This window comes from Muntiacus reevesi, chromosome 2 (assembly GCF_963930625.1).
Source record: "Muntiacus reevesi chromosome 2, mMunRee1.1, whole genome shotgun sequence".
In the NCBI taxonomy this organism is placed as follows: domain Eukaryota; kingdom Metazoa; phylum Chordata; class Mammalia; order Artiodactyla; family Cervidae; genus Muntiacus; species Muntiacus reevesi.
Window position 1 is genome coordinate 271,716,753 of NC_089250.1, and position 26,780 is coordinate 271,743,532.

At 41.9% G+C, this 26,780-nt stretch overlaps 1 long non-coding RNA gene and 2 pseudogenes across 2 annotated transcripts; 1 reads left to right on the top strand and 2 right to left on the bottom strand.

Annotated features, from left to right (window-relative positions):
• The first annotated feature begins 24 nt into the window (after positions 1 to 24).
• Positions 25 to 19,653, top strand: LOC136161637 (uncharacterized). Of its 2 annotated transcripts, none has more exons than XR_010661745.1 (4): positions 25 to 126; positions 650 to 776; positions 2,369 to 2,427; positions 19,021 to 19,653. It is a non-coding gene; the product is annotated as an uncharacterized lncRNA (long non-coding RNA). The 2 variants fall into 2 exon arrangements; XR_010661746.1 differs by having other exon boundaries at positions 650 to 754.
• Positions 3,223 to 9,838, bottom strand: LOC136159276 (zinc finger protein 649-like; annotated as a pseudogene).
• Positions 15,352 to 16,661, bottom strand: LOC136159287 (zinc finger protein 182-like; annotated as a pseudogene).
• Positions 19,654 to 26,780: the final 7,127 nt, after the last annotated feature.

The following is a 26,780-nucleotide window of genomic DNA, read 5'->3' on the forward strand; positions in this document are numbered from 1 at the left end:
CTTCGATGACGCAATATTTCCGCGCCGGGTTCGCGGTTCTTTACCTGTAGTAGCCGTTTTCCCACCTAGTTCCGTTTGACAGATGAGGGCTTCGTTTTTCTTCCTTTCGCGGGAAGGTGTAAAATGGTGAGAAGCTATCGAAAAGGACTTATTTCACCCTATTTTCAGTCCACCTGACCCGTTGGGCCATGACTTTGCAACATTCGCCAGGGGCGCTGCACAAACGCTTAGCTTCTCAGAAACTCAAGGGTACCTGGATCTCTGCAGGCTGGACAGGGATGTTCGCGGACTTGAAGGCCATTTGATTTAAAAGATAAGGAGAAGCTAAGAAGCGCGACCGTCTCAAAGAAATCCAACAGGGGGGGATCCCAAACCAAACCTAGCAACAATTGAAGGAGAACCGAGTAGTATTCTAGGAATGTGGACTGGAGAGGGTGTTTTAAGCGCGACCGTCTCAAAGAAATCCAACAGGGGGGCATCCCAAACCAAACCTAGCAACCATTGAAGGAGAACCGAGTAGTATTCTAGGAATGTGGACTGGAGAGGGTGTTGTAGGGTTTAGAGAACCATTCAGGAGGGCACAGATCTGAGAGTGGGTAAAACGGCGGGATTATACAGCTCTTCTTCTTCTTCTTTTTTTAAAATACAGCTCTTCTAATGAGTGGTGTGGAGGGAAATGAACACTTTCGATCAGGAGCAAAGCCAGCGGAGAAGCGTGGTTCCCCCTTCCACAGTGGGACTAGCCAAAGATGGGGTAAGATTTTACTTGCACAAAGGTGAGAAATACTTGAATCAAAAGCTCTGAGGGAAGTTATTCTGTTGAGTATTGTGACGCAACTGATGAAGCCCCGCTCCCTAAGTCAGGAAGGTCAGAAAAGGAAATGGCAACCCCCTCCAGGATTCTTGCCTGTGAAATCCCATGGACAGAGGCACCTGGAGGGCTACAGTCCATGGGGTCGCCAAAGTCGGACACAACGTAGGGACTAAACAACCCTGTAATCATACAACTTTGTTCAGAGAGCTTTCGAGCTAAAGGGGTTACTCATTTATTTATTGACCCAGCAGATGTTTATAAAATGCATACTCTGTGGCAAACAGGGATCTGGGGTGCTGCAAATATAAAAGGTATAAATGCAGGAAAAATAGCATGGTTCTTTTGAGCTGTACATTCTGTTACTGACCAGGGTCCTTGGACTGTAACCAATAGAAATTGGTAAGAGGCCAGATAAATTCAGGCAAGGCTAAAAAAAAAAAAAAAAAAAAATTTCAGGCAAGGCTTTATTGGGCCTGGTGCTGTAGCAGGAGGACGTGAAAACAAGTAACAGGTACCCTTTCTTGCTAGGGGACAGGTGGTGAGCTGGTGCATTAAATGGTGTGAGGGTAGGGCAGGTCCAGGGGAGGGGTGGCTTGGGTGATCTGCCCATTCCTTTTAGGGCTGTTTGCAGGGAGCACACACAGGATCCTGCTTTTGCTCACAGTACCTCAGAAGTAGCGGTTGGGTTTGGGTCTTTGTGTATCTTGTTCATAATTTGCCCCTATTGCCTATGCCAGGCAGTTATTTTTAGTCCCTTATAGTTCCTCTGTATTCTGGATGGGCCCTTTGTCCAGGTGCAGGCACTGTAGCAAAGTGTCCTGGGTCCCAGCCTGTCTCAGTACTGGTGTGCAGAATGTAAAAGGAAAGTTGTTGGTTTGTCTTCCTCATTAAAGTAAGAGTTTTGATTCCCACCTACAACGTGATCTACAGTGCCTGGAGGGCAGAGCAGTGAACCAAAGACATTAGCCTTAAGATTTAATGGAATTTGTTTCTCTAGCTTTTGGACTTGCTTGGGACCAGTCACTCGTTTTTCCTTATGATTTGTCTGTCTTATGATGGAAGTATGTATTGTACCTCTGTCCCACCATTGTATTTTTGAAGAACATAACTTACCTGGTTTCATGGGTCCAAAGATGGAGGGGAATTTTTCCTCAGGGTGAATAGTACATCACGTCTCACCTATATTTGGCTCAGATGAGACTTTGTATATAGACTTTTTTTAAGGTATTTGTTTTTGGCTGTGTTGGGTCTTCCTGGCTGGGCAGGGGCTTTATCTAGTTGCAGTATGTGGGCTCAGTAGTTGTGGCACACAGGCTTAGTTGCCATAGGCATGTGGAATCTTCCTGGACCAAGGGTCAAACCCATTTCCCTTGCATTGGCAGGTGGATTCTTAACCACTGAACCACAAGGGAAGTCCTGGATTAGAGTTAATCCAGGGGGCTATTGGGATGCTTTTGGGATGAAATGTATGTATTTTGCATGCAAGAGGGGTATGAATGGAGGGGACAGGGCCAGTGGTGGAATTTTAAGGACTAGATGTTTGTGTCCCCTCAGATTCACATGCTGAAGCCCTGAAACCCACTGTGGCTCTATTTGGAGATGGGACTCCTAAGGTAAGTAATTCAGGTTAAATGAAGTTGTAAGTGTGGGGCTCTGCTCCAGTTGTATATGCTGGAACCTTGACCTTGGACTTCTAGTCTCTGGAACTATGAGAAAATTAACTTCTGTTTAAGCCACCTACGCTGGTATTTTGGTATGGCAGCCAGAGCAGTGTAATACAGGAATGTTTATGTATGACCTAAGATCTTCATATATTCCACATTAAAATCCTTAAGAAAACAATTGAGATGTTCACTCCAAGTGAGTCTTAAGTTTTCACATCATGTGTTAGTTTTCAAAAAACATTTACAATGCCATTCAGATATCTCATCTACTTACATGCCTCTACCGCTAGCTTCTCCCTAAGGGACCTGACATAATGCCCTTCCTCAAACCTAGTTTTCCAGCAGTAGGCTTGGCCTGAGCCTTACACTAATTACTACTGACATTACTTCTGGCTACAGCTCAATGATTATAGAGATTTGGAAAACATTTGCCAGATTGGTTAAAGGCCTGTAGTATTCTAGTCTAGAACCAGATTCAGCCCACTCTTGCAGGGCTCCTCAACTCATTCCCAATCTGATTCAGTCTCTCCAGCTCTGTGGAGAATGAGGTAACAGGCCAAAGTTGATTCTATGAAATCTACTTCTTTCTTCCTCGTGTGACTCCCAAACATGTTAGACTCAAGAGTGCCTGAGTTAGGAGGAAATGGAACCATCCACCTTTTTTCCTGACATCTGTTTCCATCCCATCAGTGAGGCAAAAGATAGGGTTAGGAAACTATGTCCAGAAGGAAGAATGCAGCTGAGTTAACCAGTGTAGACTTTCATATTCCCAGGATTCTGAGAATAATCTGGATAATCAGAGAAGGGGAGAGCTAGGAGAGAAGCAATCTTAATTTGTGTTCAGATTGCCCATCTTTTCATGTTTTAAGGAAAAAAAACCAAGGTCTGTGTTGCAGTGTATTTTATTATCTAATTTATAGGTTTAAATTACTAATTGACTTTGGGCTTTCAGTTCACCTTGCAAACCTTCATTTCACTACCTTTTCAAGTCTAGAAAATCTTAAAAATCACATTTAAGGTGACCTTTGTTGTATAATGCTTGGTCTTATTTATCAGTTGAAGTTAAGGTCATCCAAGGACATTAAATTGCATTTATGATCTTAATGTTCATTTTTCTTATTAGAGAATTCAATTGTCTGAAATAATATTTAAATAAATTTAGAGCCAAAGAAATGTAGCAGCTAATTATCATATACTGGGTGGGTGTTGAAGATAATTTTTTTTTTCAGTTAGGAGAAATGAATGAATATAAGAAATGAATATAACCTGTGATATGAGGTAGATTATCTCCTTAAAATTTTGGAAACATAAGCATAGTAACCAGGCTCCCTGGTTGCTCAGACAGGAAAGAATCTGCCAACAATACAGGAGACCCTAATTCGATCCCTGGGTCAAACCCATGGCAAATGGAATGGCAACCTACTCCAGTATTCTTGCCTGGAGAATTCCATGGGCAGAGGAGCCTGACAGGTACAGTCCATGGGGTCACAAAGAGTTAGACATGACTGAGTGACTAACATTTTCACTTTTAAGCATAGTAACTAAGAATATGGTTCCAGGTTTCCTGTCCAAAAATGTATGTCAGGTATATTGTGTGATGCATTAAAGTGGGAAATGGTACATAAAGCTCTCAAATACCCCTCATTTTCACAGGCTTTGCCTCACAAGAACTAATTAAGATATTCGTCAAGTAGTATGCTCACAGTGTTTTGTGTATGATTTCACCAGCTGATGGATGAGGCAGAATGTACCACTGAAAAGCTTGCCACATTCACTACCTTCCAACAGTTTCTCTCTAGTATGTAATGATACCTATTGAGGGCAAGGGTTTTACCACTGTCATATTTTTTACCCACTATGAGCTCACCTATGACCAATGGTAATCACTGATGATAGGGTCTTTCTTCCAAAACACAGCTTTTCTAGCTTCTGCATTCACAGGCTTCCTGTTTACATATAACCATGCAATCAGCTATACATTATGGCCCAAGGCTTTTCCAAATAGAATGTACCACTTTTTTCCTATGTATTTTTCATGACATAAAATAAGATGTAATTGACACTCAAGGCATAACCACATTAATGGCATCCATAAACCTTTCTCTCCTGCACTAGCTCTCTGTTATCTCCTGAGGATGCACATCTGGCAGCTGGCTGTTCCATCAGGACTACATTCCTACCTGCTAGGAGTCCACTGATGTGTAATGATGTCTGAAAGGTCACAGAAGGCATCTGCACAGTCACTATATTAACAGGGTTTTTCCCCTGCAAGAGTTCTCTAGTATCTAAGAAGCTATGACCCTTCGTGAAAGGGTATTCCACCTTCACGGAATCTACTTATTTCTCTCTTGTGTATGTCCTCTTGTGTTTAACCAGACATGACATGTGGGAGAAAGCTCTCCCACAGTCGTTGCATCCATAGGGCCTCTCTCACATGTGAGTTCTCGGATGGACAATGAGCATTGTCTTTGTGGTGAAGGCTTTCCTACAGTCACTGCACACATAAGGTTTCTCTCTTGTGTGAATTCTCTGAGGTTTAATGAGTCCTGATTTCTGCAAACAAGATTTTCCATGGTCAGTACATACAAAGGAAGTCTTTCCTGTATGGAATCGCTGAGGCATGTCTTCTAGCTGAAGGCCTTACCACATTCAGTGCATCCATAGGGTTTCTCCCCAGTGTGAGTTAGTTGATGTATGAGGAGATTGCCCTTCTGTATGAAACCTTTCCCACACTCACTGCATATATAAGATTTTGCTCCTGTATGGATTTTCTGATGCAGAGTGAGCTGTGATTTTCTGAAGGAAGCTTTCCCACACTCACTGTGTACATGGGGTTTTTCTCCTCTTTTGTGTTGTTGGTGTATAGTGAGCTCTGCCTTCCCAAAGACAGCTTTGCCACATTCAGTACATTGGTAGGCCTTCTCTCCTGTATGAGTTCTCTGGTGCTCAGTTAGCCTGAACTTTCAGTAGAATGCTTTCCCACATATACTGCATATATGGGGTTTATTTCCTGTATGTGTCTTCTGATGTTCAATAAGCTGAAATTTACTGAGGAAGGCTCTTCCACACTCACAACACTCATGGGGTTTCTTTCCTTTGTAAGTTCATGGATGTTCAGTGAACTTGAACTTATTAAAGAATGTTTTCCCACACAGACTACATCCATGGGGTTTCTTTCCTGTGTGAATTCTTTTATGTTCATTGAGCTGAGACTTCTTGAGGAAGACTTTCCCATATTCAGTACATTCATGGGCATTCTCTGTTTTGTGTATTTCCTATTGTTCAATTTTAGTATGAGTTTGTTCATGATGAGCTTGGAGCAAGGATCTCCCATCCCCATTAAATTCAGCAGGTTCCTTTTTGTTGTAGCTTCTATTCTGGTTAGTTACGTCTAAATATGATTTCAGAGTTTTCCTGTGTAAATCAAATACCTCATGATTTGGCCTTAAAGGAAAACAACTTCTGCTTTGATGAATAATATTCCAAAATACATTCTCTTCATAACACTTCAGCATATTTTGGTTTTGCCATTGCAACTGCACATGATCATCCACTCCCTTAATGTCTAGGAAAGAGAATGATGAACACTTTATGAGCATCAGATGGAATAAAACTATTTCAAAAATATCTTGGGGTGAGCTGGCTCTTTAATGAAAAACCCAAGATATGAAATATAAAAGAAATTCCAAGTATAAAAGTACCTTATCTTTAAAAAACTTTTCAAAATTATAGTTAAATATATTTAAGATATATTTTACTGTTTTAGTGGTTTTGGGGGGGCTGGGCCATGCAGGATCTTAGTTCCCTGACCAGGGATTGAACCCATGCTCCCTGCAGTGGGAGCAGAGTCCTACCACTGGACCATTAGGGAAGTCCCTTAACCATTTTTTTTTTTTTTCCCTTAACCATTTTTAAGTGTACTGTTCTGTGGCATTAAGTATAATCACAATGTTGTACAACCATCAGCAATTTTCATCGCTAGTTTTTTGGGTTTTTTTTCCATCTTCCCCAACTGAAAAACCCTGCATCCATTAAGCACTAATTCCTATCTCTTGGAAATGGTTAAAAACACAATAATATAAAACACCAAATGACCCAAAAGATGTCAGCCATCAGTGTAAAATAGAGTAAATTCAGCATGAATAAATATAGATTTGTCTGCTTTATAAATAAGGCCCTGGGGACAGTTAAATACCGTCACTGTTAGCATCACCTCACAGAGGCTGGTGGGACACCCAATTCCAAAATGGTAAAAGACATTCATTCAACACATCCTTATTAAATGGCTACTCCATAAACCAGACATGGTGCTGGTGTTGTAGAAACACAAAAAAATTCTTTACTTAAACTGAAGCCATATTCTGCGGGTAGAAAGGGAAACAGAATAAACAAGATAAGGAATAAAGTAGGCAGTTCAAACGTGACAGTGGTTTGAAGAAGCAAAGGAAGTAACAAGACGTAGAAGAAGTGATTTATTTGGAAGGATAAGACTCACTAATGAGATTTAATGATTTTGTTTAGGCTCCCTAGCCTAATGAACTGAGAATGAGAAATTTTAGACAGATCTTCTCTAATGAAACAAAGAACAGGAACAGCAAAGGTGTTAAACACAGGAGCACAGAGGGTAAAGAGGGGCTTTCCAGGTGGTGCTTGTGGTAAAGAACCTGCGTGCCAATGCAGGAGATGTAGGAGATGCATGTTCGATCTCTGGGTCAGGAAGATGCCCTGGAGAAGGAAATGGCACCCCACTCCAGTATTCTTGCCTGGAGAATCTCATGGACAGAAGGGGCTGGCAAGCTACAGTCCATAGGGTTGCAAAGAGCTGGAAATGACTGAAGTGACACATGCACACACGCAGAAGGTAAGGAAGAGTCAAGGTAATGTCAGGATTTAAGATGTACAGAAGTACAACAGAATCTCAACTTCAGAAAGGATGCTAGGGATTTTCTTGGAGGGAAGATGGTTCTAGTGTCTCACACAAAAAGTGTGAACTTATTGGGAGTTGCCATGGAGACATGTAAAATATATGGTAGCAGCAGGTGTATTAGACATTGTTACGGGACATGTCAACTGGGAATCTCCACAGAGAACAAGGGCTTAACACATTTAAATAAAGTAAGGTTTTATAGTCTATGAGAGCAGAGGATGACAACAGAACCTTTGAAGCAGCTCAGAGTGGGAAAAAAGAAAAACAAACATAAATACATGTTAAGAGACCGTGTCACCATGAGAAGAAAGGCTTCTGAGGTGTGGCTGGATGTCATAAGGGGAAATATTTTCCAGTGGGCCAGGAACGTGTATGAGTCAGAAGATAATGATGAATTCAAAGTTTCCTCTTAGAAGCAAGACGCAGAAAAAGGAGTTTCATAGCAAGAGACATGAAAGGAACATAAACTCACACTCTGACAAATGATGAAGTATGGGAAGATTTGAAAATCCAAGCAAGACTGGGGGGGGCGGGGTGGTGACAGGGGGGAATGTTGACATCTAAGGAGAAATAACCAGGGATTCTTTCCAAGAAGAGATAAAGGGGTATATTTTCCTTTAAATTCCCACACAGAAAAAGAGCTCTCATATGGAGAGAGGGATAAATGGAGGCTGTTTCTGTGTCCTCCCCACTGGGATGCCTTCTCTAAAGAACTGGAAGGTGATTTCCACAGCCTTGCCTGTCTTGCTTCTTCTCTCTCACCTACCTGGATGGAGGTGACTGGGAACTTCATCGTCTAAGATCCATGGTGGTTCTTCTCATTCCAACTTGAAGAGTACATCAGGTTTGCTAACTTGATAACCTGTTCATGGGAAATGGCAGAAGACTCAGGCTTATCAGATGTCACCAGGGATCTGTGATGCTGAGAACAGTACACTTTTTAGGGACTACACAATTTGTATGTTTGTAAATTAAAGGCTTTTCTCTAAAATGAGAAGAGAGTATACCTTCTTGTCTGGGACAAGAGAAGAGACCAAAAATCTACCACTTCAGAGCACGACAGACACAACAAAGCTTTCAGAAGCCAAAGAAAGAAAAGGCAGTGTCCAAGGGACCCAGGGCAGCCGTCCTCACTCACGGACACCAGGTCGCTGTAGTTCTCCAGCGTCACGTCCCAGTACAAGGCCTTCTGAGCAGGGACCAGGAGCTGCCACTCTTCCCACGTGAAGGCCACGGCCACATCCTCCAGCGTCGGCGATCTCTGTAACAACACAGTTCTCTGTAATATGAGTGTTTCTCTTACTACTAAAATGAAGGGTGTGAAATAATAGAGGTCTCTGTCCTTGGTTGTTGGCTCAGAGATCCTAAAACCCTTGTAGTCTCCTAAGTGGTAAAAGCACTAGGAACATCTTTTGTTCTAATATTTGTTCTTCAACTTCAGCCCTAATCTGACACTGACAACTCAGTTAGCATCAGGCTCCACAGACTAAAGGGCTCAGTCTCACAAGACTGCCTTCAGTTCAGACACCAGCCCAAAGTCCCAGGTTCCCTGCATCTGTGTCCAGCTTGGATATAATTCAGGGGTTCCCATAATTTCTCTGCTAATGTTGGATAAATTGCTAGAACAACCGACAGAACTGAGGACAATGTTATGCTTATCTTTATAGTTTATTATCAAGGATATTGGGCTTTCCGTGTGTGGCTCAGCTGGTAAAGAATCCGCCTGCAATGTGGGAGACCTGGGTTCGATTCCTGGGTTGGTAAGATCCCCTGGAAAAGGGAAAGGCTACCCAGTCCAGGATTCTGGCCTGGAGAATTCCATGGGCTGTATAGTTCATGGGGTTGCAAAGAATCGGACATGACTGAGCGACTTTCACTTTCACTTTCATCAATGGTATAAATGAACACCCACATGAAAATTTACAGACAGCCAAGTGTAAAAGGGCCCTGAGTGCAAGGACCTCTTTCCCCATTAAGTTGGGATGAGTCACCCTCCCAGCACGGGGATCGGCCCACCTCCTTGGAAGCTTTCTGAACCCTGTTGGGATTTTTATGGTGGTTCCATTACACAGGAATGATTGATTAAACCCCTGCCTACTAGTGACAGAGTTCAATCTCCAGTTCCTTTCCTGCCTACTGAGATCAGAGGGTAGAGCAGAACATTCCAGTCAAGGCTTGGTCTTTCTGGAATCAGCTCCCATCTTAAAGTTGTCTAGGGACCTGTCCTGAATCACCTCATTAGTATACACTCACAGATGGTTCAGAGGAGCTTGTTATGAATTAAAAAAAGGACACTCGTCTATTTCTCAGGAAATTCCAGATGTTTTAGAAACTCTCCCAAGAACCAGAGAGAAAGACCAAGTATGTACAAAGACCAAATTTGTGACAATAAGTCCTTTTTGTAATTAAAGGCAATACAGGGGCTTCCCTCATGGCTCAACAGGTAAAGAATCCACCTGCAATGCAGGAGACACAGGTTGTTGACTGCAAGTTCATGTGCCAGATACAGAGTGAGGCCAAACCAAAATGTTGGAATTTGGAGCAGAGAGAGGTTTACTGCAGGGCCAAGGAGGGAGAATGGTGGCTTGTGCTAAAAAAAAAACAGGAAAAAACAAAACCTGAACTCCCTGATGGTTTTGAGGGGAGAGTTTTTGTTTCTTTTTTTTTTTTAAATATTTATTTAATTTGGGTGCATCAGGTCTTAGTTGAGGCACGTGGGATCTTCATTGCAGCATGGGAGCTTAGTCACCACGCTTAGTTGAAGCATGTGGCCTCTTTGTTCCCTGACCAGGGATTGAACCTGCATCCCCCACGTTGGAAGGGAGACTCTTAACCACTGGCCCACCAGTGAAGTCCCTGTTTGTTTTTAATCAATTAATTAATTTCGTGCTGCATTGGGCCCTTGTTGCTATGTGCCGGCTTTCTCTAGTTGCAGAGTTAGGGCAGCTCGTCACTGCAGTGCACCGGCTTCTTATTACAGTGGCTTCTCTCGTGGAGCACCGGCTCTAGGTGCAAGGGCTTCAGTAGTTGAAGCTTCCCAGCTCAGTAGTCGCGGCACGCAGGTATGTGGAGATCCTCCCAGACCAAGGATTGAACCTGTATTCAGGCAGGAGGATTCTTATCCACTAGACCACAAGGGAACTCTGGGGAAGAGTTTTTAAAAGCAAAATTCGGGACGGGTTGGGGCGGGGAGCTACAGGATAAGTGACTTTCTTCTGTTTGGTTGATGGTGAGGTAATGGATAGTGTTCCAGGAATGTTGTGCTCAGCCAAAAGCTGAAAGGTATATTGTTATGTACATCCTTGGAGGAAGAACCAGGATCCCGCTTTATTGCTGCAATATTGTTTCTTGACTGCTTTTCTGTTGTTACTGAGTTCCCTTACTTCCTTAATTAGAAAAACTATTTGAATCTGCCCTTTTGAACTCATGGAAAGTCAAGGAGCCCAAAGCATTTTTCCTATGAACGGGAGGCCCCACAGGGTTCTGGTAGGCCTCAAAATACACACAACCATTCTTCTGGGACAACATCATTAAGGCCTTAGCACTTCTGCTTTCATCTAAGATTACTGGGGGACAATTCTGGGGCATCTTCATGCTGTTTTGTCATTTTTTATGTTCAGCCCCTTCTCTCTGTTCACCCCTCACCCTATCTCTACATCTTAGTCTAAGCTTCTTCCAGCTGTAGCAGCAGTGGGCTGTGGTTGCAGGAGAAGTGGGGAGCAGCAGATTGGTCACATCCCGGGTCCGGGAGCAAGTGAGCCATAGTAAAGTGAAAGTTAGTTTATTCAGAGAAATACACATGCCCTAGGCAAGTGAGAGCAGCCTGGGGGTAGAGGGTTGTTAGTTTTTATGGGCTGAATAATTTCATAAGCTAACAAGTGGGAGGATTATTTAAACTATTTTTGGAGAAAAGCAGTTTTCAGGAATTGGGCCACCGCCCACTTTTTGGTCTTTTATGGTCAACCTTGAAACTGTCCTGGCACTGGTGGGTGTGTTATTTAGCATGTTAATGTACTACAATGAGTGTATAATGAGGCTCAAGGTCTATGGGGAGTCGCATAGGCTAGTCGAAGCCTTGTAGGTTCTAACCAGTTTATGTCATATCTTCAATGGCTGTGTCATTCTTGTAATGCCTGTGTTGTAGGAAGGGGGACCCCTTCCAGGGCCCAAAACTGGGCTTTTGTCTAACACTCAGAAATGAATTGTCTGAGGAGACACATGTCCTGACAAAGCAAGAGATTTTATTGGAAAGGGCACCTGGGGGGAGAGCAGGAGGGTCAGGGAACCCAGGAGAACTGCTCTGCTGTGTGGCTCACAGTCTCGGTTTTATGGTGACGGGATTAGTTTCCCGGTGGTCTTTGGCCAGTCATTCTAGTTCAGTCTTTCCTGGTGGCGCACGCATCGCTCAGCCAAGATGGATGCTAGCAAGAGGGATTCTGGGAAGTGGACGGACACGCAGTGTCTTCTTTCGACCTTTCCTGAACTCTTCTGGTTGGTGGTGGCTTATTAGTTCCATATTCCTTATCAGGATCTCCTGTCATAAGACAACTCATGCAAGTTGTTACTATGGTGCCTGGTCAGGGTGGGTGGTTTCAATCAGCATGCTTCCCCTAACAGCTGTGCCTTGCCCCCTTCCATCCTGTCACACTTTGGCAGAAACAAATCAAGTGTTCCTTACAAATTTTTAGGACACCGTAAGTCAGTCAGCTGTCACTTTACAGATATGTCCCCCAAAGATTAAAACTATCCTATCCGGCAGGAATTGCTATAAATTTTAAGATTAAGAAGTAAAATCTGAGAATTGGCTGTGCAAAAATGGGCCTGCTTTCAGTTAAAAATGCAGTTTAGTGTCTTTTCATGTTAACTGGCTATTCAGAATCATGTCTTCTGTGGATATTTACCTATTGATTTTTACTGTTGTCATTTTCCTATTGATCTGAAAGATCACACAAAATAACAGTTGTGAGCTTTAAGTTTTATTCAGGTTCTTGCTAAGGACCACAGCCACCCAGTTAGTGTAAGCATATGGGTTAGGGAGAGTCCTCAAAGAGAGAACCAGGTGTGGCTTTCTTGACATGAGAGAACCCACTTTAGCCTAAGCTGTTTTGTCATCTAAGCCTGGCCATAATTCTTGCCCTTAAAGAGTCTCCGTAATCAATGATCTTAAGGGAAGAAAGGGGCTTCCCAGGTAACTCAGTGGTAAAGAATCCACCTGCGAATGCAGGAGCCACAGGAGATGTGGGTTCGATCCCTGAGCCAGGAAGATCCCCTGGAGAAGGGAATGGCAGCCCACTCCACTGTTCTTGCCTGGAGAATTCGATGTAGCCTGGTGGGCTACAGCCCATGGAGTCGCAGAGAACTGGATGACACTAAGCAGCTAAACTGTCACTTTCACCAGCTGAAGGACCAAACTGATGATCTTGACCCTCTGACTTCAATCTACTAAAGCTGGACACTCAACTTTTGCCCAGTTTTATATTGAATTCTCTGTTCAAGCCCCTTCATGAATGTGCATGTGCCCTTAGCTTAAAACTTCTTCACTTTTGCGGTTCCCAGGAGCCACTGCTTTGGGAAAGATCCCTGGTGTTCTTACTTGCTGCAAGTAATAAACCCTTCCTTCTTCCATTCTTTGGCTTGGTTGTGCCTATTGGCTTGACACCCACCAAGAGGTGAACCCAGTTTGGGGATGACATTAGCTCTGAGGAAATTGCTCTGAAAAGGTAAGGGGGAAGCCCATTTATATATGCTTTCTGTATAGGAAATACGTGCAGTTAGGCATACATCTTGGTAAAAGATTTACTGCTAATCATAAAGGAAAAAAAATGTCTCACGTTAGTCTTTTTAAGGCTTATCTCTGTATGCGAAGATGCCAGAATCCAGTGTCACTAAAAAATTCTTCCTGAGATATACATCCAACAATCTGTGAGGCTGTCTATTCACTTGTATTCTAAGCACAGAATGCCTGTTGTTTTCTATTTAAATTCCTCTCAGTGTACTGTCAGTAACTGCAGTGGGTTACAACTTAAGTGTAAGTGTTAGTTGCTCAGTTGTGTCCGACTCTTTGTGACCCCATGGACTGCAGCCCACCAGGCTTCTCTGTCCATGACATTTTCTAGGCAAGGATACTGGAGTGGGTTGCCATTTCCTTCTCCAGGGGATCTTCCCAACCCAGGGATCGAACCCGGGTCTCCTGCACTGCAGGCAGATTCTTTACCAACTGAGCTACAAGGGAAAAGAAAAGAAAAGTGAAGTCGCTCAGAGTCTTGTCCAACTCTTTGCGACCCTGTGGACTGTAGCCTACAAGGTTCCTCCGTCCATGGGATTCTCCAGGCAAGAATACTGGAGTGGGTTGCCATTTCCTTCTCCAGGGGATCTTCCCGACCCAGGGATCGAACTGGAGTCTCCTGCATTGCAGGCAGATGCTTTACCCTCTGAGCCACCAGGGAAGCCCCCTGTCAAAACTGGACAGTGAGCAGTCCTCTTTGTCTTAATGATCCTAATTTTTCTGTACCCACAGATTCATAAGAGTTTTTTATATACTCTAAGTTTTCATCTTTTTCAGTTAAGCATTGAGACATAGTTTCCCAGTCTGTGTATTGTTCTTTAAGGTTTGTGTTTTATTTTAATGTAAAATGTGCTTGAAAAGGAAACCAGAGTCAAACTCCTTGTAACTTAAGAGTTTAATTCCCATTTAAGAAAAAAAATTGAGATTTTGCATTACATTCTAGAAAGGGATTAATAAAAACATCTCTAAAGTTTGGTTTATGCTCTTTCAAAAGGAAGTGCATCTTGTGCTGTATGGGGGAAATAGGAAATATTTTATTTGTCCTTAGGAACAAACCACACATCCAATCAGGCAATATCAGGACTCAAGCTAATATTTAATTTTATCTTCTGACACCAGGGACTTTATCTCAAACTGTTCAGAATTCAAAGAGGGTATATAAAACCTATGAATAGTCATCATCTTCAAACCCTAAATATCTGGCTGGTTTAGAAGAATATTATAAAGATGATGATTTCTACTGTATTTCATCCAATCTAAGATACCTTTGGTTGTATGATACACTAATATTTTACGTACCCAGTTCTCCATTTAAATATGTCAAGCAATCAACTGTGTACTGCATTTTAACTTAAGCGTTATTAATACACAGGACAATTTTTCCATCTTCGGATCAATGAAAACAAAAGTTTTACTCAAGAAAGACTCAGAAATTTCCAGGCCCACTTACTAATAAAGCATACAGTGGGGCATGGTAGAGGTGGCAAGATATTGAGTCATAAGATTTTTTTACTAAAATAATGAACCATGTAGTTCAGTTATAATTCATGTAGCATTATGATGATACAAAGACTCAGTGCAGATATCCTGTGGTAAAATTTTATGACATTTAAGCACATGAACTAGGGAGTCACAATCGTTAATGCTCACACACACAATTCCCAAATACGAAAATCATGTTATTATTAAAATAGGTACACAACACTTACATATTTTCACATGGTTCTGATATAATTTTTGCTTTGTTTTCTAACTACTGTATTTATTTACATATTTAATAATTTCTATAATGCTGTGTATTATGTCAAAATTACAGGAAATTAATCCCTCATAAATGATACCATGAAAGCATGACTTGCCCCCTAAATGTTAATTCTCTGTAGCTGAATTTCATACTGACAACATCCCCACCATTAATACATACACAGAAGTTCCTATTTGTTCCCTCTAGCCTACATTCAATTGACATTTATTGGGAAAAGTATTTCCTCCTGTCTAGCATTCTATGCAATACCATTGTCTGATAAAAGTAACATAGTATGAATCTGAAAAGCACCCAAATCTGCTTCAGTTTTAAGGTTTCACTCCTACACGTAGGAGTATAATGAGCTATTTCCTTTTAATGACAACTTTTGGATATTGACTTTCTTCATGACTTCTCTCAATGAGTTTTCTGATGTAAAATGAGGCTAAATTTGTGGGAGAAAGTTTTCCAGCACTCATTGCATCTGTAAGGTTTCTCACCTGTGTGAGTTCTTTGATGTATAATAAGATGTGACTTCTGGGCAAAAGATTTCTGACACTCATGGCATTCGTGGGGGTTTTCTCCCGTATGTGTTTTCTGATGTAAAACAAGGCTAAACTTCATAGGGAAAGTTTTCCCACATTCACTGCATCCATAGGGTTTCTCTCTTGTATGGATTCTCTGATGAATGATGAGGCTAAACTTATGAGAGAAAGTTTTCCCACATTCGTGGCATTAATAAGGCTTCTCTCCAGAGCGAATTCTCTGGTGAATAAGGAGATACGACTTCCAGCTGAAGGCTTTGTGGCATTCACTGCACTCGTAGGGTTTCTCTCCTGTGTGAGACCTCTGATGAATAGTGAGATGTGACTTCTGGGTGAAAGCTTTCTGACACAGATGGCATTTGTAGGGTTTCTCACCTGTATGAGTTCTTTGGTGCAGGATGAGACTAAATTTGATGGAGAATGTTTTTCCACATTCATTGCATCCATAGGGCTTCTCTCCTGTATGAGTTCTCCAGTGAGTGTTGAGGAGTGACTTTTCACTAAAGCCTTTTCCACATTCACTGCAATTATAAGGTTTCTCTCCTGTGTGAGTTCTCTGATGTCTGATGAGTTCAGATCTCTGGATGAAGGCTTTCCCACATTCACTGCATCCATAAGGTTTTTCCCCTGTATGTGTTTTTTGATGTAAAATGAGGCTAAACTTAAGGGGAAGTGTCTTTCCGCATTCATGGCAACCATAGGGTTTCTCTCCCATGTGAGATCTCTGATGAATAATGAGCTGTGACTTATTGATGAAGCTTTTCTGACATTCATCACATCTGTAGGACTTCTCTCCTGTATGTGTTCTTCGATGTAATGTGACTTGTGACTTATCACTGAAGCCTTTCTGACATACACGGCACTCAAACCATTTCTCTCCTGAGTTCTCTGGTGCTTATTAAGGCATGACTTATCAGTAAAAGCTTTCCTGCATTTGTTGCACTCATAGGGCTTCTCTCTTGTGTGGGTTCTCTGGTGTAAAATGAGATGGGACTTCCGGCTAAAGGCTTTCTGACACCTACTGCACCCATAGGGTTTCTCTCCAGTGTGTGTTCTCTGATGCTTAATGAGGTCTGGCTTCTGGGGAAAGGCTTTCACACAGTCAGTGCAGCTGTAGTGTTTCTCTGCCATTTGAGTTTTCCAGTGTTTAATAAGCTGTGACTTATGGCTGAAAGCTTTCATGTGTTCACTATATTTGTCGTATTTTTGTCTATTAAGAATTTTCTCATGCTTAGTATAAAGAAATAACTTGTCATATTGATTAAATCCAACTTCATTTTTTGCATAGCTTTTATTCTGAGTAATACACTCTAGATTAGGTTTCAAGTATTTCCCAAGTATGTCAGGTATATGAGATACTTGTGCTAAAGAAACTTCAAGGTTTAAGCTCAGAGAAGATACTTTTCCAAATGCATTATCTCTGTGGTGACTCTCCGTAGTTTCCAGGTTGCCATGGTTTACTTCATGCCAGTCTCTGTAATTATCAACTTGCCAGGTGTCTTCTAGAAACAGACCAATGAATCCACAATAACCATGTAACAGAAGGAAGAGAATCTCAGCAAAGGCCAAAGAGAAAAAAGGAAGGGAGACTGTGAGTATATACCTAAAGTCTGTGACATTTATAAGTAAAAGGAGATTTAAAGATGAAAAGAAAAAAGGAATAAACTACAAGTATCTTCCCAGGTGGTGATAGTGGTACAGAACTCGCCTGCCAATGCAGGAGATGCAGGTTCGATCCCTGGGTCCGGGAGATCCCCTGGAGAAGGGCATGGCAACGAACTTCAGTATTCTTGCCTGGAGAATCCCATGGACAGAGGGGCCTGGCGGGCTACAGTTCATAGGGTCACAAAGAGTTGGACACGACTGAAGCAACTTAGCATGCACGCACAAGAGGCATGAGAGATACACAGAATGAGAAGAATGGAGAATTTATGCATGCTTGAATATATAAGAAAAGAGAGCTATTAATATAAACATGGATTAAGGAGATGGAGACAAGGAGAAGGCAAGTACACTGAGGATAACAGAGAGAAAGATTAATTAGGAAAGCAAGTTCCAAGATGGACTAGAGAGGGATCTGATCAGAATATCTAAAATAAAGAAATGTGTGTTGTTTTTTTTTAAAACCAGGCAAAAGAGACCTAATACAGGTTTCCCAGGTGGCTCAGTGGTGAAGAATCCGCCTGCCAATGCAGGAAACCTAGTATGAGAGAGATTAAAATGTGAAATCACAGCACTTTCACTGCCAAGGGCTTGGGTTGCATCCCTGGTGGTCAGGGAACTAAGATTCTGCAAGCCATGCTGCATGGTCAAAAAAAGAAAAGAAAAAAGGAGTCAATGTTCATGTTACATGGGAACTCAGGTCAGCTGTTCTGAGTCATATTGAGAGCTTAAAAATTTCAAGATTTCTCCAGATATTTTTGAGGTGCCTCCCTCTTTCTGGTCAACAAAGATTGATACTTCCATTTATCCCATGGGGCTGGTTTTTCACTCACCGGGATGAGTCTGACTCTGGATTTTTTCCTGTTATCCATGGTGCTTCTTGTTGCAACTGGTAGAATGCATGTGCTTTGGTAACATGATACCCTACTCAAGGGGAATTACAGAGGGCCCACAGACCCAAATACAAGTCCTTTGTAAGATAGGGTTATATTTAAGGGGTTGAACAAATTCCAACTTGGCCAAGTAAAGGACTTTTGCTTTGGAAGTGGGAAAGAAAACTAAGAGGCCAGAAGGTACTAAAATCTGTTATGTATGAAACTCAAGTCTAGAAAATTAAGACAGTTGTAAGACTCTGCCCCTTTCATCCCTGAGAAAGAAAAGGCAATCCATTGCCTACAGTACCCAGAATGCTCTTCTTACCCACTGATTCTAAGTTGATATAATTTTCCAGCATCACATCTTGATACAAGTTCTTCTGAAGGGAGTCCAGTAGCTGCCACTCCTCCCAGGTGAAAACCACAGTCACAGCCTTGAATGACACCGAGTCCTGTAATAGAACATTCCTATTCATTCTAAAAGAATTATCATTGGTTACTACTATGAAGATAAATACGAATGTCTCATAAGTTTTCCTGTAAGTTTTCCCATGATGAGCTACTTGACTGCTTTCTGTGTAACAAGTTTTGCATTCTACTTTGTAGGAAAAGCCAATTTTTTAAAATTTAAAATAGCCTATCTTTTGTGCTTCTATTCAATCATCCTGAGACTCACATGTTCATCCATTCACAAAAGAACAGAACATCCTTAAATCTTTAATCTGGAAACCACCTATAGCCTGTATGTATGCACCTACGCCAGACAATGTATTAAGCATTCCTTTGTAAGGAAGACTCTCCTTTACTCTGAAGGAACACACTAGCTTACAGAGAGAATATAACACATTGCTCTCTTGAGTCCTGTGAGGTCTTCTAGAGAATCACTGAGTTTGAGTCATGGACCCTCAACTCAAATTCATACAAATACACATGTACATATGTGAATACTGATACAGGAAGTCAGAAGAATATACATAAAAGTTTTTGGATTATTTATCTTGCAGGTAAAGAAAAAGGACTGATGGGGAACATATGGGTTTAACTCTACAAACTTTTGGACTATATGAAACTTTGAGAACATCTTAAGCTTCACTAATACTATCAATGTGACTTATGTTAGAGGTCTTGGGCCACATTGTAGCAACTTGACTTCTGAAGTTGTCCACGGGCTGGACACCAATGTCAGCCACTGATGTAGTCAGCCTTGCCTATGTGACCCACAGCAAATAAAAAGCCTCGACACTAATTAGCAATACCGGAGATGTGTTGTTGGGCTTCCCAGGTGGCGCTACTGGTGAAGAACCAAAGAACCCACCTGCCAATGAAGGAGATGTAAGAGATGCGGGTTCGATCCCCAGGTGAGGCACAGCCCACTCCAGTATTCTTGCCTGGAGAATCCCATGGACAGAGGAGTCTGGCAGGCTACAGCCCATGGGGTCGCAAGGAGTCGGACACAACTGAAGCAGCTGGGCACACACACGAGATGTGTTCTTACAAATCACCGTTGGGAAAAGGAAACAAAATCCAAGTGACTTCCTTGAGACAACAGGAAGCTTCTGCCAGGTGTCTCCTAGACCTGGCCTTACGCACCTTTCTCTGTTGCTGATTTTAATCTGTATCTTTTTATTGTAATAAATCATAACCATGAGAATAAACGCATTGCTGAGTACTGTTGCGCTCTTATAGCAAATCATTGAACCTGAGGATGGCCTTTGAAACCTGAAAAGATACACGCCATCACCATAGGGCCCATAGGGCCCATATGGCCCACATGGCCCACTGAATTGTTCATTAGATCTAAAATTTTATATATATATATATTTATATAAATAAATATATATATATATAAAATCTTCCTGCATTTTTGAAGCATAAAGTAGTACATTGTACATATCTGTAAGCTAGTATATTTGCATCACCATTTGTAATATTTAAGAAATTCTCACTCTTTATAGAACAAATGTATTATGTATCCAAAAAGCACTCCAGGATACTTAATTTTTTTTTTTTCAAAATTTGTAATGTGTTGCTCCTACATAAGCTCTCTGGAAACATCCATAACTCATGGGACACATGTAAACACTCGGAGATCCATCCTACAATTCAGTGTCCCACAAAAACACTGTGTGGACAGAATATTTATACCCACTGAATCCATGAGGATTATAAATGTGTACCATTAGATTTTGGGGTAATAAGGCAACAATAGATAATTGGAAAAACAGGGGATACCACAGACAAGTTTGTACTCTTTTTTTTTTTTTTTTTTTTGGTGCACTGTGAGGAATGGTGGGATGTTAGTTCACCAACCAGGGGTCAAACCCATGCCCCCTGCAGTGGAAGCACAGTCTTAACCACTGGACTGCCAGGACTGGAGCACAGAACTCCCATGTGCTCGATTTTACTAAACATTTAGAGCCTCCCATGGAGAAGAAAATGGCAACCCACTCCAGTATTCTTGCCTGGAGAATCCCGTGGAGCCTGGTGGGCTGCTGCCCATGGGGTCACACAATGTCAGACACGACTGAAGTGACTTAGCATGCATGCATGCATTGGAGAAGGAAATGGCAACCCACTCCAGTATTCTTGCCTGGAGAATCCCAGGGACAGAGGAGCCTGGTGGGCTGCCGTCTATGGGGTCGCACAGAGTCTGACATGACTGAAGCGACTTAGCAGCAGCAGCAGAGCCTCACAGGCTATAATCTATGTTCTAACTTCAAACAATTTGTATAAACATATGATTTATAAATTCTTGTTGTAACCTTACTATGAAGTTGATCTTTTGTCTCAGTACTTTTTCTGAAATCAGACATTCATCTTTTCATGCTGTGTGTGGTATAGAGTAGCCTTCATAAATACTGAATAAGCATTTTCTCTTAACATATGTATTATTTAACCTCCTAAAATCCACTAGAAAGCCAAAAAGAAAACAAATCTGCAGAAAACTACTCACTTGGAACTTGGGCATTTTCTGGAGCCCTAGGTTCAGCCAGCAACTCTAACATCTGCTCTGTTGTTGATTCTGCCCGCCTCCCTGCAGCTCCAGTACAAAGTCTCTGGTGAAGGATGTCAGGTTGTTCCTGGCACCTTCGGTTCCTTCCCTCACTGGAACTATTTCATCCCAGGAAATTCCTGGGGGATTACAGAAATTCACTCCTGTGACAAACTATAACTGGGAGCATAATATTTTTCTGAGTTGTATGAGTTTTTATTTGAATATGGTGGTAGGTTAACGTGATAGTTTAAGGAGAGAAAAAGTACCATATACTACCTGATGGTCTGTTTTACAAGAAAGAAACACAAGCAACAAAGCTATCTTCATTAAATTATGTAATTGTGCTAAAACTGTATTCAAAACTAAATCTACATTTAGAGAAGGGTGATTATAAAGAAATTTTTTTAAACTATACTTTTAAAAGGCTAAAATCCAGAGAAACAGTATATATATGTGTATATGTGTGTGTGTGCTAAGTTGCTTCAGTCATGTCCAACTCTTTGTGACCCTATGGACTATAGCCTGTCAGGCTCCTCTGTCCATGGGATTCTCCAGGCAAGAATACTGGAGTGGGTTGCCATGCCCTCCTCCAGGGGATCTTCCTGGCTCAGGGATCAAACCCAAGTCTCTTATGTCTCCTGCATTGGAGGGTGAGTTCTTTTTTTTTTTTTTTTAAACATTTATTTTTATTTATTTGGCTACATAGAGTCTTAGTTGTGGCATGTGGGATCTAGTTCCCTAACCAGGGATCAAACCCAGCCCCCCCCGTATCAGGAGCGCAGAGTCTTAGCCACTGGACCACCAGGGAATTCCCAGGAGGGTGAGTTCTTTATCACTAGAGCCATCTGGGAAGCATGTGTGCGTGTAAGTGTGTGTGTGTATAAGCGTGTGTGCGTGTAAGCATGTGTGTGTACTGGAATAGTGCTTGCTAACCTCTCTTGGGTACTTACGATGTGCTAGGTATTCTAAGTATTTGAATAGTTAGTACTGGTAGTTTTTTAACCAAGTGGGAAAAGTATCATAGGTTGAGAAATGCCCAAGTTCGCATAGTAAGTGGCAGAATATGGATAAAAACCTAGGTCTGCCCAAATCTGAAGTCCGTCTTCTTTCCTCTGAGTTAAACTTATCTGCAGGTGTTCTGCCTGCTCACCTGGAAAACCTAAAAGGATCAGTTTAAACACATTAGTAATAAAAGGAGTTCAGTAAGGCTATGGAAGAGAAAAAAAGTTAATTACTTTTATACCTATAAAATAAAAATAACTGAAGTTTCAAAAGAAAGAGAAGCTATTTGCAATGGCAGCAAACATAGATAAGATCTAGGCATAAACTTAAAAAGCAGTGTCCAGACCTGTGTGAATATTTCAAAGTCATGTCTATCCCAATTATTGCAAAGAATATAACTTCAGTCAACACTGCAAGGAGGTTCACATTGTAGAATACTATGCAGCTATCAATAAGACTTTGTAACAAAAGTCAGTAATCTGGAACAATTTTACCATATAAGGTTAATTTTCTTTTTTTGAAGGTTTTGAAGTTTCTTTAGAAAGGCAAATTATAAGCTATTTATGCACTGTTATCACATTTTTGTAATGAGTCTTAAAAAAAATTGGAAAAGGAAACATATCAAAATTTTAACAATGTGTATTTCTGGTTACCAAGATTTTGGATGTAGGAAAGTCCTCTCATGCATCAGAAGGATGAAAAAAAGGGAGGATCCCAGAGAAATATGCAGTAAGTTTGAAAATTAGAGGGGCAGATACCACATCCTTCAGAATAAGCACTTTACCTTAGATTTCATGTAAATCTTGGTCATTACAAAGCACTGTGAAGAGAGCGAGAGGAGAAGGTGATTTACAGGACAAAGGAAAGCAGGTTTTTATGAAGGCAGTAATGTAGTCTATGAGAAGTCAATGGGCTTTAAAACACCAAAGTCCTCAAAAATGCAGAGACCTCTCAAGTTCCAGCTCCCATAAATTTCTTGGGTATCAGTGCCTAACAATATCATCCCCAAAATATGGACCACATGGCTATTTCATAGTTCATGACTGCTAACAGATTATCATTCGTTTATCTAGACTCAAACACCTATATCCCCATGACTCTGTGACCACTGGGGATGCAAAGACAGGAAACAGCTGCCCCGAGCACGAACCTCCTTCCAAGGCCATCCAGAAGGAAGCGCCAACCACTGAGCCCCCGGTTACGCACACCCCAAATACTCACCAAGCCAAGTACATCAGAAACACTCAACTGCCAACTAAGGACGTCGGAATCACAGGCCTGCCATTGTGGACACATCCACTAGTGAACCTCCCCAAAGACGTATCAACCCCTGACTTATGCCCAAAGACTCCCCAGTCACTGACCTTCCTCCAGGAAAGCTCCAATCGCTGACATCCCTCTAAGGCTGTCCTAAGAACTGATCTTCCTCCAGAAGACGTTTTCAGGCTCTGACACGCTCTCAAAGAAACCTCAATTCCTGACTTCCTTCAACACCTCCTGTCATTCACCCCCAATCAATAACATTCCCCCGAAGGATGCCCCAAATCACTGACCTATCCCCTAAGTGCATCCCAATCAGTGACTACCCGCTAAACCATGCCAAACACTGGTTTGCCTCCAAGACCGCACAGTCACTGACCTCTCCCATAAATGCTAACCCCAAGTCACCCCAAATCTGTCTCCACACCACTCCAATACCCTGACCCTTCCCCAGGGCTGCCTCATTCCTGACCATTCCGATCCCTCATTAATGGAATGCATTCCCCTGCCCAACAAGGGCTTGCTCCTCCTAAAGATTCCCCATAGGCCGCCCTTACCTCTAAGTTCATATCTCCACAAAGCTCAACCTGATTCTGCTCCCAGAAAGCGAAACTGAGACCCCTTAATAGATTCTTCACGCACCGCTGGGTGGGTAGAAATAGGCACTTTCTTCAGAGTCACAAGCCCGGCTGTCCCACCTCGCAGGTCAGGTTTATCCTCTGTAGCACCCGAGTCTGCAGGCTGACAACCATCACCCCGGGCCGTCCTTCCACCAACGAAAATCCCGTTTAGCTTTCGCGTCCTTTAGACAAAGACACTATGACAAGAGTAGGTGATATGACAAGCACCCTGATAGCTGCTGTATATGGGACGCGTCATCTTGGAAGGCCGTCCGTACAATCAGTTTTCCTGCCCTACAAAATCTGTCTGCGTTACGCCAATCGCTAGCGTTGCAAAGGGGAATGCGCATGCTCTAGTCCATCTCAGCGGGATACTGGTGTCCTTGAGTAAGGCACACTAAACCCAAACATGCACGCCTTCGCTTTGCCGCTGGTACGTGCGAGCTACAAAACGTCGCAGTGGGCGCAGCCATATTTAAAAAGGTGCCAATGTTCGTACCGCAAAAGGAGTCCTGCTTTAGGGAGCTGGGTGCAGGTGGAGCGATTTCAGGGAACGGTACCGGGTTTGGAGAAGCCAAGGTGATAGAGGAAAGCAGCATGCCTCTGCGGACGCACAGGAAACACATTTAGTTGAAGGAAAAGGTCTTCAGTCAAAGTTGGGGGTGGAAGTTTGATGACATCCCTAGGGTGAAAGGTGGGAGGGTTGAGCTAATAGGGAGAGGTTTTGTTCTGACTAAGATGGGAGGTAGTGAAATGGGAAGGAATAGAAGATAAGAAACTGTGGGTAAAGAATCCGTCTGCAATGCAGGAGACCGAGTTCGATCCCCGGTTCGACCCCTGGAAAAGAGAATGACTACCCACTCCAGTATTCTTGCCCGGAGAATCCCATGGATAGAGGAGCAAGAGTGGGGCACCACTGAGTGACTAACAATTACACTTTTTCTCAGGCCAGAAATTGTTGGTAGCAATTTCTGTGCAGGCTTTATCTCAGTTGAAATGTTTTCACATAATTTATCTAGTGAAGAATTTTTTAGAATTAGAGTTGTTGAAAGAGTCAGAGAGAATGAAAACTTTGAATTGGATTGATTATTCCAGGTTGTTGTCCAAAACTGTTCTATTAGTTGAGTCCCCTTACTAATCTGTCCTCCCCCAAGAACTCCAGCTGAAAAGTGAGAGCTAATTTTTATTAAGTGTATGCACATTTTTTGACTAGGGGAGTATTTCAAACATAGTAATTTTCTTATTTAACTTAATATTATGAAAGCTGTCAATGGTGGACAGAAATATTATCCTCATTTTAGATATGGGGGAAAAAAGGTCTAATTCTATCAGAGTGCCTGTTTTCTGAATATCTCATCCATCTTTTAGTCTTTGCCTGTTCTAAAGAGTGAAAAAAATATTATTTTAATTTTGCTTATTTATTTTACTTGATAACATTTAATAAGTCGTTTGTTGTTTTCTTCATGTGGTGGAGGTTTTGGGAACCTTGGTCCCCAACCTGGGATTTAACCCTGGCCCCCTTCAGTGGACCACTGGACCACAAGGGAATTGTTTTATTTCTTATTTTATAATTTATTTATTTTCTTATGCCATTATTGCTTTTTTGTTTTAGGTTGATTATCTTTTTATTAATCATATTGTGGATATTTATAACTATCAATTCAGCCTCTATTCTCCCCATCGTTTAGTTCAATTCAGTTCAGTCGCTCAGTCATGTCTGACTCTTTGCAACCCCATGGGCTGCAGCACGCTAGGCTTACCTGTCCTGATGGACAGGTCCATGTCCAGCTCCCGCAGCCTACCCAAACTCATGTCCATCGCGTCGGTGATGCCATCCAACCATCTCATTCTCTGTCGTCCCCTTCTCCTCCTACCCTCAATCTTTCCCAGCACCAGGGTCTTTTCCAATGAGTTGGGTCTTCGCATCAGTTGGCCAAAGTATTGGAGTTTCAGCTTCAGCATCAGTCCTTCCAGGACTGATTTCCTTTAGGATTGACTGGTTGAATCTCCTTGTTATCCAAAGAACTCTCAAGAGTCTTCTCCAAGACCACAGTTCAAAAACATCAGTTCTTCAGTGCTCAGCTTTCTTTGTTGTCCAACTCTCACATCCATACATGACTACTGGAAAAACCATACCTTTGACTAGATGGACCTTTGTTGGTAAAGTTAATGTCTCTGCCTTTTAATATGCTGTCTAGTTTGGTCATAGCTTTTCTTCCAAGGAGCAAGTGTCTTTTAATTTCATGGCTGCAGTCACCATCTGCAGTGATTTTGAAGCCCCCCAAAATAAAGTCTGTCACTGTTTCCATTGTTTCCCCAGCTATATGCCATGAAGTGATGGTACTGGATGCCATGCTCCCCATCTCTAAGCAACCACTAATATACTTTCTGTCTCTAGATTTACCTACTCTGGACATAAATTTGATCATATAATATGTAGTCTTTGTAACTGGCTTCCTTCACTTAGCATAAACTGTCAAGGTACATCCATGTTGTAGCATGTTTCTATACTTATTCCTTTTTATACCTGAATAATACAGTCTAGGAGGTTACCAAGACTCAGACACTACTGAGCATATGCAAACACAATATTCTGTTATATGGATATAGCACATTTTTATTTTTTCAGTTGATTGATATTTGAGTTGTTTCCCCTTTCGGCTGTTACAAATAATGCTGCTCTAAACATTTATGTACCAGTTTTTGTCTGGACATCTGCCTTCATTTCTCTTGGATATAAACCTTGGAGTGAAATTGTTGGGTCATATGGTAAATTTGTTTACTGTTTGGGGAACTGTGAGACTGTTTCCAAAGTAGCTGTGCAAAAGGAATACTGACCAAAGGAAAACTGTTTTTTCTACCCTAGGATACTTCAGATACCAAATAT